This window comes from Eutrigla gurnardus (genome assembly GCF_963514095.1).
Source record: "Eutrigla gurnardus genome assembly, chromosome: 16".
In the NCBI taxonomy this organism is placed as follows: Eukaryota; Metazoa; Chordata; class Actinopteri; order Perciformes; family Triglidae; genus Eutrigla; species Eutrigla gurnardus.
In genome coordinates, this window is record NC_139927.1 from 7,197,611 (window position 1) to 7,209,321 (window position 11,711).

The 11,711-nt window shown below is 43.6% G+C and overlaps 1 protein-coding gene across 9 annotated transcripts in view; it reads left to right on the forward strand.

The window, feature by feature from the left end:
* The window catches only part of eya4 (EYA transcriptional coactivator and phosphatase 4), a 40,185-nt gene that overhangs the window by 4,718 nt on the left and 23,756 nt on the right, over positions 1-11,711 (forward strand). The window lies entirely within an intron of this gene.

Here is an 11,711-nt window from a genome sequence, read left to right on the forward strand (position 1 = left end):
GGGCCGACCCAAGCGGAGGACTGTCACTCACGCACACAGTACAGTACATGCACACAAACAAAAACACACACCGAAACGGACAAAGAAAGAAGGAAAGAGGGAGAAAGGAGCATCCATCTTGCCCCGCTGCCATCCGAATATCAAATATTGATGCCCATATTCCACAATTACTTCACCTGCTTTAAATAGGGGCACCGATATCATTTATAATGTGAATTTGAGCTGCGGCTCGAAGGCATTGATTAATTGTTCAGGTTGGAAATGAGACCTCTAGCAAGGACAGAGATTTTAATCATAGAGCTGTAGGCTCGCAGATGAGATTTGTGACTTCTCGAAATGTTTGCTTTTTACCTTTTTTTCTGTAACATATTTAATTTACCTTACAAAGAGGAATAAAAATGGTTTTGTTGTCGTGCATGTATTTCTGAATTAGGTCTACGGTGTATGATGTAGGCTACGTTCAGCTAGAAGAAGCTCAAATGAATGCAGTCTTAAACAAATGCACCTCAATAAGTCATGTTTTTATTGGGTTATAATGTTCAGCACAAGTAGACATATTCAAAGTTTTAGTTTAGATATTTAGTTTGAAATCATGATGATGAATGCAATCACCACTGAGAAGTTGATACCAATGAACATTTGGGATTTCTGCTTAACGCGTGCCAATTAAATGTGATCAAAACAGTTTGCGATTAATTTTCTGTCACTAATCAGTGAATCATTTCAGCTCGATTGTTACGCAGCGTAAATTATATGATTTAACAATATCACTATTGCACGCCGCACGTGTTACTTTTTAGCTGAATTCTTTTGTCCGACTGTCGTTGTTATCCCTCTTGTTTAATATTTAAAACTCAAAGTGGCTAATTCCTTCCTCCCCACAGCTTCAATGAAATAGGTGTGTCTGAGTGACTGAGAAAACAGCGCAGACCTCACACACAAAGTTTCGGGGAGTTGTCTTTTGAAAGCTGATACCCCCATCCCTCCTCTCTACCCTTTTAAAGTCCCCCCCCCCCCTTACTTCCTCCACCCCGCCCTTTTCCCACCACATCCATCGCACGTCATCTGGGTTATGGTCAGGCGTCCTCTCTGGCCGCCTGCCTGCCGAGGGCCAGCCTGCCGTCTGGGGTCCTTGGGGAGCGCTAGAAGGAGCCCGAGGCATGGGCCAACAGTGGTTAGCCACGTAATGCTACTTTTAGCTTGTTTAAGTGTCTCAATCCACCTGTTGTCACTTACTTGTTTAGCTTTGGAGCAAAGGTGATAACTGATTTTCTTTTTTGTTTTGTTGTTGCGCTCGCGTGACGCTCTGCGAGATGATGATGATGAAGGGATGATGCCGTGTTTTTATTGTGAATTCAGTTAAATCCTAAGTATGAATTTGTATAAGGAGATATTTACTTAACGGACTAGCATGAGCCCTCAAGTACACACACAGATCCGACAGAGCCCTGATTGAAGTCTCCAGTCCGTTGGCTAGTGGAGGAAGCAGTGGGAGACTGGAGGGTGGGGGGGGGAGCGACGGTTGTTTGTTGACCCCGGGGAGCCTTGCAGGATTTAAATGTATGGCCACCAGAAGAAAAAAGTGAGCGAGATGAAGGAGGAGGAAAAAAGAGATGAAAAAAGAGGGGAAAAAAGGTTCTTTTAGCCGTAGCCTTTTCCTCTGGTGCGCTGGGAGAGGCCCGGAGTATGGCAGCTGTCCCAGTCTATGTATGTGTGTGTGTGTGTGTGTGTGTGTGTGTGTGTGTGTGTGTGTGTGTGTGTGTGTGTGTGTGTGAGACAGAAAGACGGAGCGAGAGAGACCAAGTTAGAGGAGGAAAGGGGTCAGGTTGCACCCCTCTTTCACCCCTACAACCCCATACAGACACATTCACACAAACTTACATGCAGCAGCAGTAGCTAAATGCGAGCATGGCCCAACCCCGATTGCCAAGATCGCATTGGCGTCATGGACAGTCGTTCCTGCAAAATCTGCCCGGCGACAAGGCGTGTGGACGGATCACGGGAGTGCGGAGTGTAACAGCTACCCCCCCTGGCATCCCTCTAGTAGGCTGGCATCCTGGTTTGTGGCACCGAGGTGCACTTCAATTTCAACGGGGCGTACAGTGATTCTTGTAAGATTTATGTTTAGCTGACAGCTAAGTGAATGGCTGCCATTCAGTCTGAGCCGTACGGAGGGGAAGATAATATTTAGGGTGATATTCGTCATTAAATTAAAGCCACCTTGTTTGCATTAGGGAATGTAACTATGGCAGGACATGAAGTCACAAGAACGTATGCATGGGAAAAAAAGCTTGCTATAATCGATGAATCGGTCGATGAAAACGATCGTGATTTCTTCCCGTGGAGCCGAGATCAAACTGTTTTTGTTCGGTACGTTTCGTACGTTTTCGAGATGAAGAAACCGAGGTCCGAGGGCCGCCGTGGATTGACGGAATCCAAATGCTTCAATGGAGGTTTCACACGGCTCACCTCTCCCGTTTGATGCGGATTAGATATATAAGATGACATCTCAGATATATAAAGCTTCAGCCGGCAGCTGGTTAGCTTGTCTTGGCTCCGTGCAAAGGTAGCAAAATCAGCCAACTGCCCCCTCTACAGCTGAATAAGTCACTACCCCAGCCATATAAAACCACTTCTTGATTTTACACTGTGTTTTTTTACAGGGATTAAACAACCAAAATATGACATGTAGAGAAAGGGAGCTTTATGGCTGTCGTTAGACAGATTTGTTACCTCTGGACTGAAGCTACATCCCCCCACCCCGCTTCCAGCTTTTATGCTAAGTTAAGCTAACCGGCTGTATTTGACAGACGGACATGAAAGCGCTATCAATCTCCTCATCCAACTTTCAGTAAGAGAGCAAGTATATTTCACAATATGTTGAAATACGACTTCAATATTTTGAATATTTCCAGTGTAATGTTTTCTAGTTTTTCTGGCATAGTATTAGAATCATCCGGGGGAAAAAAACCTCCTACTCTCTTTTTGTTTTGACTTTTATTTAAGGTGCTTGAAACAACCAAAACATCTGTCTCTCACCAACAACCTATTGGGTTCTTGCCTTGGTCCGGATAATCTATAACTCATACTTTGAGAGATTGGAGGGAGAGAGTCTGGTCCGGGCCAGGGAAAGCCAGCTAGGTGTGAGGTGAGCAGGTCACAGACAGCATGTGAGCCAATCGCAGTCTGACGGAGTCAAACCCCCCCAAACTGTTTAATGGAAGTCAATCAGGGCGCGGCATTTCGAGCCAAGATTCCTCACTTTATTGATTACTCAAAGAGTTTTTGAGGGAAAAATCGCTCCACTGCCAGATGTTACACTTCACTCACTGCTGAATATTTTAACACAAGAAGTCGATCCTTACCGGTAACGAATGACTGAAAACCATTACATGAACAGAAGTCCCGAAGTAGTAAAACATCTATTTTTTGCTTTATTTTTTTGCTGTTCCCGGCGACTTCCAAAAATAGACCCCTTTGACAGCACACCTTTTGTTCGGACAGGTCGTCTGGCCAAACTCTCATCTGCCATTGGTTACAAAAAAAAAAAAAAAAAGGAGCGTATTTCCTCATTTTACTGGGAAGGAAATGAAATTGCAACAATTGTGCTTTGGTTACGGAGGAACCTGCTTGCCATGCCTGCCGCGAGAACTTCCTCCGCTGCTCTGCGGGGAGATTGTGTTTCTCTCTGCGGAGAATCGGAGGGGTCGCCGAGGCCAGATGGGCTGTGACCTGCGCCACACTGTTGTCTGCCCTGGACTATAGGCTAGAAGCTAATCATTACTTTCATTATCAATGAATTGATTCTTTTAATCTCCATTATTCCTTTTGTTAAGAGTACATATATCTCTACTTTATCTTTGGTTTATTGCCAAATACATTTTTTGTCTTGGTCTTCAGTGTGCACGATATTTACAATAAACAGTAAACAATAAAGCAAGTACTGCATAAGTCAAAATATGTCTGACGTAAATATAAAAATAAGACAATTTCCAAAAATAAAATAAAAAGAGACACATATGCACCATAATAAGTTAATATGTGCAATTTTGTGCAGAATGATGCAAATATTTGTGCAATATTTATTGCTGTTCATTGTCACCAGTGTGCCTGACTAAAAACATAAACTTAAGGTGAACCTAAATTTACGGTAATGTACTCAAAATCCCAGATAAAACCCCAAAGATATTCCTTGTTCAAAGATGCAAAACATAGAAACACAAGCATATATCAATGAACAATTAGTGATTAATGGGTTATCAAGATTGTCAATGATTCATTTTCTGTTGATTCAATTTATCAATTTTAATCGTAAGATTTCAAAAATATATCATTTCATTCTATTCCTTTGAAAAATGGCCATAATGTCTGAAAAGACAAGAATCAAATCTGTCGATATGGAATCTGGAGGTATATTGAGATAACTAGCTTGGCAGATACAAGTAGCTAAACAATGTACACAGACATCCAGGAGACGTTGTAGGATGTTTATCTGAGTCGTGTTTTGTTGTTAAAACAAAAATACAAAAACAAAGACACCAATGTACAAATTATAATGTCTTTCTTCTTCCTGATACAACAACAACACTGTATTAATAGCATGTGCTACGATTCTCTTTCATTTCTAGTTGCAGAGGAAATAACGATTAGCATGAATGCTAGCTTTACATTGGAAACGGCATAGACGGGCTAGCGCGATTAGCATCGTAACATTATACATTATTCTACATGAACTTTCATGAAGTTTCATCAGCAGAAAAGGCTTCATATATGAATTTATATATCTGTGATTACTTACAGACATGTATTCTCCAGGGAACAGCTGAGAAAAATAAAATAATAGTGAAGAGAAAACCACAATAACTTAAACAGCACAACAACTACGGCAAGTCTGAGTGGACAAACAGCGCAGCACCTCCAAACTCTTTCTTAAAGGGGCAGCACAGGTATCATGGGGGACCATTTCACATTAATGTGCACTCAATTTATTCATCGATGTATTTCAGATTTACTCAGGAAGCACATTTGTCCATCTGACCGTGCTTGAAATGGATCTTTCCAGCGAGACAGATTCTCCATGTCCTTGATCCTTCCTGTCTGTCTGTCTGTCTGTCTGTCTGTCTGTCCCACCTTCTCTTTCTCCCCGCCTCTTCGTCTCCCCCTGTGTCTCTCCGGCTAGAGTGATGATTCAGGGCCTATTGTGAAGTCAGCAATCCGATACAGAGCCAGCCCGAGAGCGGGGGGGGTGGAGGGATGAGATGTTCTCGTAGCCAGGTCCATGCAGTCTGGAGCCCAGGGCTCTTTGGCACCCTTACCTGTCCTCTGCTTTACCTGTTGCTCTCATTTCCCTCTGATTTGGCCTTCGGTCTCCGCGTCTCTTTGTCTTCCTCTATCTCTATCTTTCTGACGCCCCTGAGCTCTTTCGCTGTGCCTTTTTTTTTTTTTTTTGCCCGTTTCCCTCTTTTTTTTCCTCCTTCACACTTACGTATACATCCTCCTCTCCCTCAAGCTGCTTTCCTTCTCCGCGGACATATGGTATTGTGAGTGATTTTATTAGGAAGATGATATGAAGTGTTTCAAGGCCTGGTGCGATGGAACAGCTTTTCGAGACACTCGACGCCCGATCGCTCTCCTCAGCACAACTTCCAAAGCAATATTGAATCTGAGAGCAGATGGCATGTGAGGGCATACCTATCTGTCTGTCCAACGTCTCTCCGTGTGTCCTTTTTTTGGTCTTTTTTTTGGGGGGGGGGGGAGGAAGGATATCTACCTTATGCCGTACCTCTCACATGCACACGCGCTGTGATGTCATGAGCAGCATTATTTAACAGGCAGCTGGGAGGCCATTCATCATTTAATTAAAAGCGTCTGAAAGGGATCTGAGGCCTAATGAGATTAGCTTTAATTATTGATGCTGCTGCTGCCACACACACACACACACACACACACACACACACACACACACACACACACACACACACACACACAAACTCCCATTAGACTAGGTCTTAAAACACAAACTCTTTTTGCTTTTCAATTCTTCCCTCTCTCACCTGATCCTTTTTTTCCTGACACACACACACATCTCATTGATTTCGGTGGGATGTGGAGGCGCTCTGGGGGGTGGGTTAGTGGATTGGGGGGGGCTGCGGTATGGGGACTGAGCGGGGGGTGCGGTAGCTGCGGTCGGGTTTGGGGGATGAGGAGGGCTGGCGGGTGGCGAGGAGGGGGAGCGGTTCGCAGGAGGATGGTGTTGTGTTTCTTCAGGTCTCACACAGCAGCAGAGAGGAGCTCTTTCTCTTCTAGTCGACTCGCTCTATTCTCCCTTTTCATCAAGCTGAGTTCTGCCAGAAAACATGGAGTCGGTCCTTTTCTAACATCCTTTTCTCACCTTTTTTTTTAAATATTTCCCCCTAAGTAGCTTTAAGGCTGTTCCAATCATCTCATTTCACACTTTCTGACAGCGTGTATAGTTTTGTCACAGCTCTTCATTTTTTTTACGACCGCACCATGTCACCGTTTTATCTAATGGAAATGTCTCATATGTTACTTTATATTAATTTAGTCGGTTTGTTGGCAAACCTCGGCTGCACTAATAAAATGTGGGTTTGACGTATACGTTTGGGTTGAGTTTGTTGGTTGTCCCTTTGCCATGAGATATAACAATAAAACGTTATAGATAAATAAATGAGGTCATCAACTAATTGTTTCCGCACTCCATTACAGTTCATTCTGCCCCAGTGTCCTCCTACCGATGTGCATATTGTACCTTTATACATTTCTTAGTATTCTGTCTTCTTGAGTGTGTCACTGATTAGAGTGATGGCCAGAGTGCTTCTGTGTGTGTGTGTGTGTGTGTGTGTGTGTGTGTGTGTGTGTGCCTGGTCAGCCATGGTCTGGTTTAGGTTTCTCCCAGTTGTTTTTTTAATCACTCTCATCAGATTAGCTGAGCAGGGGCAGTCGAGGCCAAACGCTTCACAATTAACAGCCCAGAACCGACCCACACACACACACACACACACACACACACACACACACACACACACACATCCATCAGTGACTTTTCATTTGTCTCCATTGAGTAAAGCTGCATTAAATCATGTCTGTGATCCCCTCACTCTCCGAGACAATGAGGAGCCAATTGAAATGGCAGATATGAAGACCACCAGGATGGCGAGGAGGCCTCCGGTTCTCCTCCACTGCTCCTCCTCTCCAAACATGCTTCCTCTCTAAAATACACATTATATTTGGGACTCTAAAATTAGTAAAGTGCTCTAACCAGTATTTGTCAAATCATACAAATAAATTAAATCTAGAAATTCTTAATCGACCTACACTCATAAGGATTTGTCGACAGTTGATTTAATCGGCAAATCTGTTATTTTTTGCACAAAAGCACCACTTTAAATCTTGTGTTTACCAGAGTTGTGCTCATAAATGTCTTGGGGATAAGTCATTCAGCATGAATACGCATTAAAAAAATGTTGACTATGACCAAATGATAAATCGACTTGAAAAGACGACTAATCAGCTAAAAGGGGGACAGCTGTAATGAAAACACTACATTATCAAACCCAACCCAGTAAGAATCACTTGTTATAGCTTAAATTGAATCCATTTGCCTTGTTATCAGAGCTAATGCTGTTTGATTAAAAATCAGAAACACATGATACCTTTCTGGAAACAAGGTACCAAACTGGAGGATCTAATGAGGATTTAAGAAAAGTAAAAATGATATCACGGACCAGAGGCTCAGGCTTTTACTTTCTTTTGAATTCTTCTCCAAAGCAGTTTGTTGTTGAAGCGGCTGATAACATCACATTTTTTTTATCTGAGCGGTTACAAGTGAGGTGTGACCACAGTGATGGGGGCGTGTCCATGGCTGCCTACAACCCGGATTCATAGCTGATTTTATAATCCGATCTCAGAATCTCAAGGGTCACAGGAAAGCGGAGCCGAGACGCTTAGAGGCCGCAGATTATTTTCAAGACCATTTGATGAATTGCATTGTTGTTGTTATTTTTTAATTAAGTGCAATTTAAAGTAAACTTAGAAAGATCCTTAGATATTTTTTTCCAAATCTTGACTTTTAATTTGTTAAATATTTTGTGGATGTTATTCTTACCTTCTGAGTCTTCAAAGCTCATAAACATAACCAACAGTGAATTGTTAAAGTAGATACTGTTTTATGTTCAGCAAAGCCAGAAGTAGGCTCTTAACTTACTTTATGCTAAGCTAAGCTAATCCTCCCTGGGTGTCAATCTTTTCATCCAAGTTTCAGCAAGAAAAATCAGATTTTCAATCAGATGTTGGACCATTGTCTTAAATCATTGATTGATTATTTCAAGTTATTAAATATCAGATAATAGAAAAATATGTATCACGAAAGGTTTTAAAACACATACTGAGTGTCCACGATGGTTGGATCGGTTCACTAACTTGAAATCCTAAAGGAAACATCATCGGAGGTTTCTAATTTCCTATTTCATGCAACAATATTAACCTTATTTCCTGTTCTGTGTATTACTTTATCACATATACTGGTTTATTTCCCTGCGCTACGTAGCTCCGAGTGTCCACGTTGCGTGTTGTTCTCTCGTTTCTCAGATTGTTCGTATTGTCTCGGGGGTTCGATGTAGAGGTCAGCGTCTAGTTTTAGCTCTTATTTTTTTTTTTCTCCCCGGGGCGATTCGAAGACAAAGGTTCAAAGACACGCGATACTTTACTGTGTGTGAACATACTTTCATTTCTGTGCCCTTCAAATTGTGAGTAACACTAGGCCGCTCTTGGCAAATTCATGTGAGGCAGGTAAAACAAGAGAGAGAGGGAGAGAGAGAGGGAGAGAGAGATATTTATGGAGAGTACCTTTTCACCCAAACACCTCCTCCTCCTCCTCATGCACCTCTTCCCTGCTCCACAGACTCACCCTGTTCTTCCCTTTCACTCCCTCACTTCTTTTTTTCTCTTGTATAGCTTCCTACTACACCTGAAAAAGGGGCATTTTGGACGCATAAAGAGAGGGATAGTTTTACACCTCCCCAGGCCGGGGGAACTGGGGGGTGTAGGAGGAGGGGGGGGGGCAGGGAGGGAGGAGGCTCGGCACAATGTATTTTACATGAAAGGAAGGGGATAGGGTTACCACACCGATAACCACTCATACAAATGGGGAGAGCAGAGTGCTCTGAGCAGGGGACAGGTAAACGTGTGTGTGTGTGTGTGTGTGTGTGTGTGTGTGAGAGAGAGAGAGAGAGAGAGAGAGAGAGAGAGAGAGAGAGAGAGAGAGAGAGTGGGAGGATAGAGATGGAGGTTGTGTTTGTGTGGTAAGTAACAAACCCATCGTGAATGTGTTTTGCGGTCGACACACACCAGCCGATGTCAGAGACATGCAGGGATGGCTGGATGATCTTGTTGCACAGGTGTGTGTGTGTGTGTGTGTGTGTGTGTGTGTGTGTGTGTGTGTGTGTGTGTGTGTGTGTGAGTGTGTGTGTGTGTGTGTGTGAACCCCGTCCACGACATGTTAGGAAGTCTACACAATAACACCTTTCTTATCTCTCTGTTCCTATTTTAGTTTTTTCGTTAGTTGATACGATTAAAGGAATATTTCAACATTTTCAAATTTGAAATGAGACGATGAATATCAGTCTCATGTCTATGTGCAATACACATAGATCTACAGTCAGTTAGACCACTATCCTTTATTTTTAGCACAGATTAGACAAACAAGATATATTGTATTGATTAGAGAGGTGCTGATTGGTGGATTTAGTAATTTAGCCATTCATCTCTGATTAACTAAGTTCAGGTAAGCTAAGCATTAGCGTCCTATATATCATACAAGTTGAACTATTCCTTTAAACTCAGATTTAATGAGGCTCATCCATTATCAAACTTCACATGTTCACAATGCTTAAGATAATAAACACATTTCTGTAGAAGCTCATTGAGAAGAAATCCCACTCTCAGAATAAAGGAAAAGAAACAACAAGACAAAGGAGATGAGGAGACGTCTCCGTCCGTCTGACCGTCTGCCGACTGGAAGATGAACTGCTGTTGTTCCACTTGAAGAACAAAGTTGTTCTCGAGGGCCTCTTAAAAGGGAGCGAGGCACCTCCATCTGACACTTTTTTTTATCACCCTCCTAAAGTCAACAAAAACCATAGCCGGGTCCTGTCATTTAGCCGTCTAACATACTGCCCGCTTCCCTTTGCTCACTTCACTGCTCTGATGTGCCCATGCCACGCTGCGGTCGTGTTTTTTTACCCCCTCCTCCTTTTTTGTTCCTCTTTTTGTTTTTGGATTTCATCAGGCGTGCTCACGGACACCTCCCCTTGTCCCTTCTCCACTTGCCGTGAAAATATTTCATCTGGGATGTTTTTGGACGACCACCCCCCCCCCCCCCCTCCCGATGGGGGTCCTGCTTGGCTAATAATAAAGTGCTTGAGTTGTCAAGCGGGCCTCGGCAACACCCTAATCTGTTCTGACAGCGAGTCCCTCCACATGCGCTCTCCAGCGACGCCGCACACAAGCGCACGTCGGCAAGCACGTACAGCAAACACTTTCGACGGACCTTTGCACTTGATGTATTCGCATTGGTCCATAGGCAGTCTATCAATCAGGGTGTGTATCGGGAGGGGGGGGAGGGGGGGGTCACCATGGTGACCAAGCTAAAGGTGGCTGGCGCACAGTTGGAGACAATGGCCCTGTTCCAAATTGGTCTCCGGGCCTGTGTACATGCAGCTGTTTTCTTTTTGCCTCGTAGATGTACAGTAACGTTCAAGCTGGTTAAAGGGTCAGTTCACAGTATTTAGAACACGGAGAGGAAATACATTTGGATCTTCACGTTGCTGTTTTCCTATAAGTACATTTAACTGGGCGTCGTTGCCCCACTCAGAGCAAAAGCTCTACGATAAACCAAAGTGAACAGTGTCTGCTTTCCACGACATGTAACCATCAAAGTGTGGCCCCTGACTGTCGTGGAGTCAGTTTCCATAGGCGGAAAATAGTTCCAGTGAAATCTGTAAAGACAAGATGGAGGCAGCGTTTCAAAACCTGGACAAGATACTAGATACTTTGAATTTAAATTATTTTTTGGATGAGACGGGGTCTGCCACGGACGCATGCCTCCCCCCCCCTTTGGCGACCGTAGTGAAAGAGTGCCATCTTCAGACCGAGGCAGCTGGGAATCCACCTAGTTGATACTGTGCCCCCCCCAACCACACACACACACACACACACACCGATCCCTTCAAGCTACACTTCACACATGACGCACACGTGCAGCCCGTGTGGTTCCAATTAGCACAGATTGAAAGTGTGTGTTCGTGTGCTCAGGTGTACGTGTGAGTCTGTGTGGCGTGGGGTGAAATGGGGGAGGGCATGTGTGTGTAAGTAGTTTGGGGGGTGGGGGGGGAGTCTATTGCATGGTGTGAAGTTTATGGTCTGGCCTGTACTTTATACTGCACAGCAAGACATCGCCATTACATCCACACCGCGTCTCCTTTTACCGCCCTAGCTTTGCCGACATGATCACGCCAGAGCTTCCATCAGCAGGATTTGAGTCACACACACACGGATGTTTTCAATTTGAAGGGGCTCGGATTTATTAGAGCTACGTTATGTTGTCATACACGGGAATTCAGTTTATTTGTGTTTGAAAAAAGGGCTACATCTGTTAGATAAAAAAAAAAAAAAAAAAAACTTCTTTGGCATTA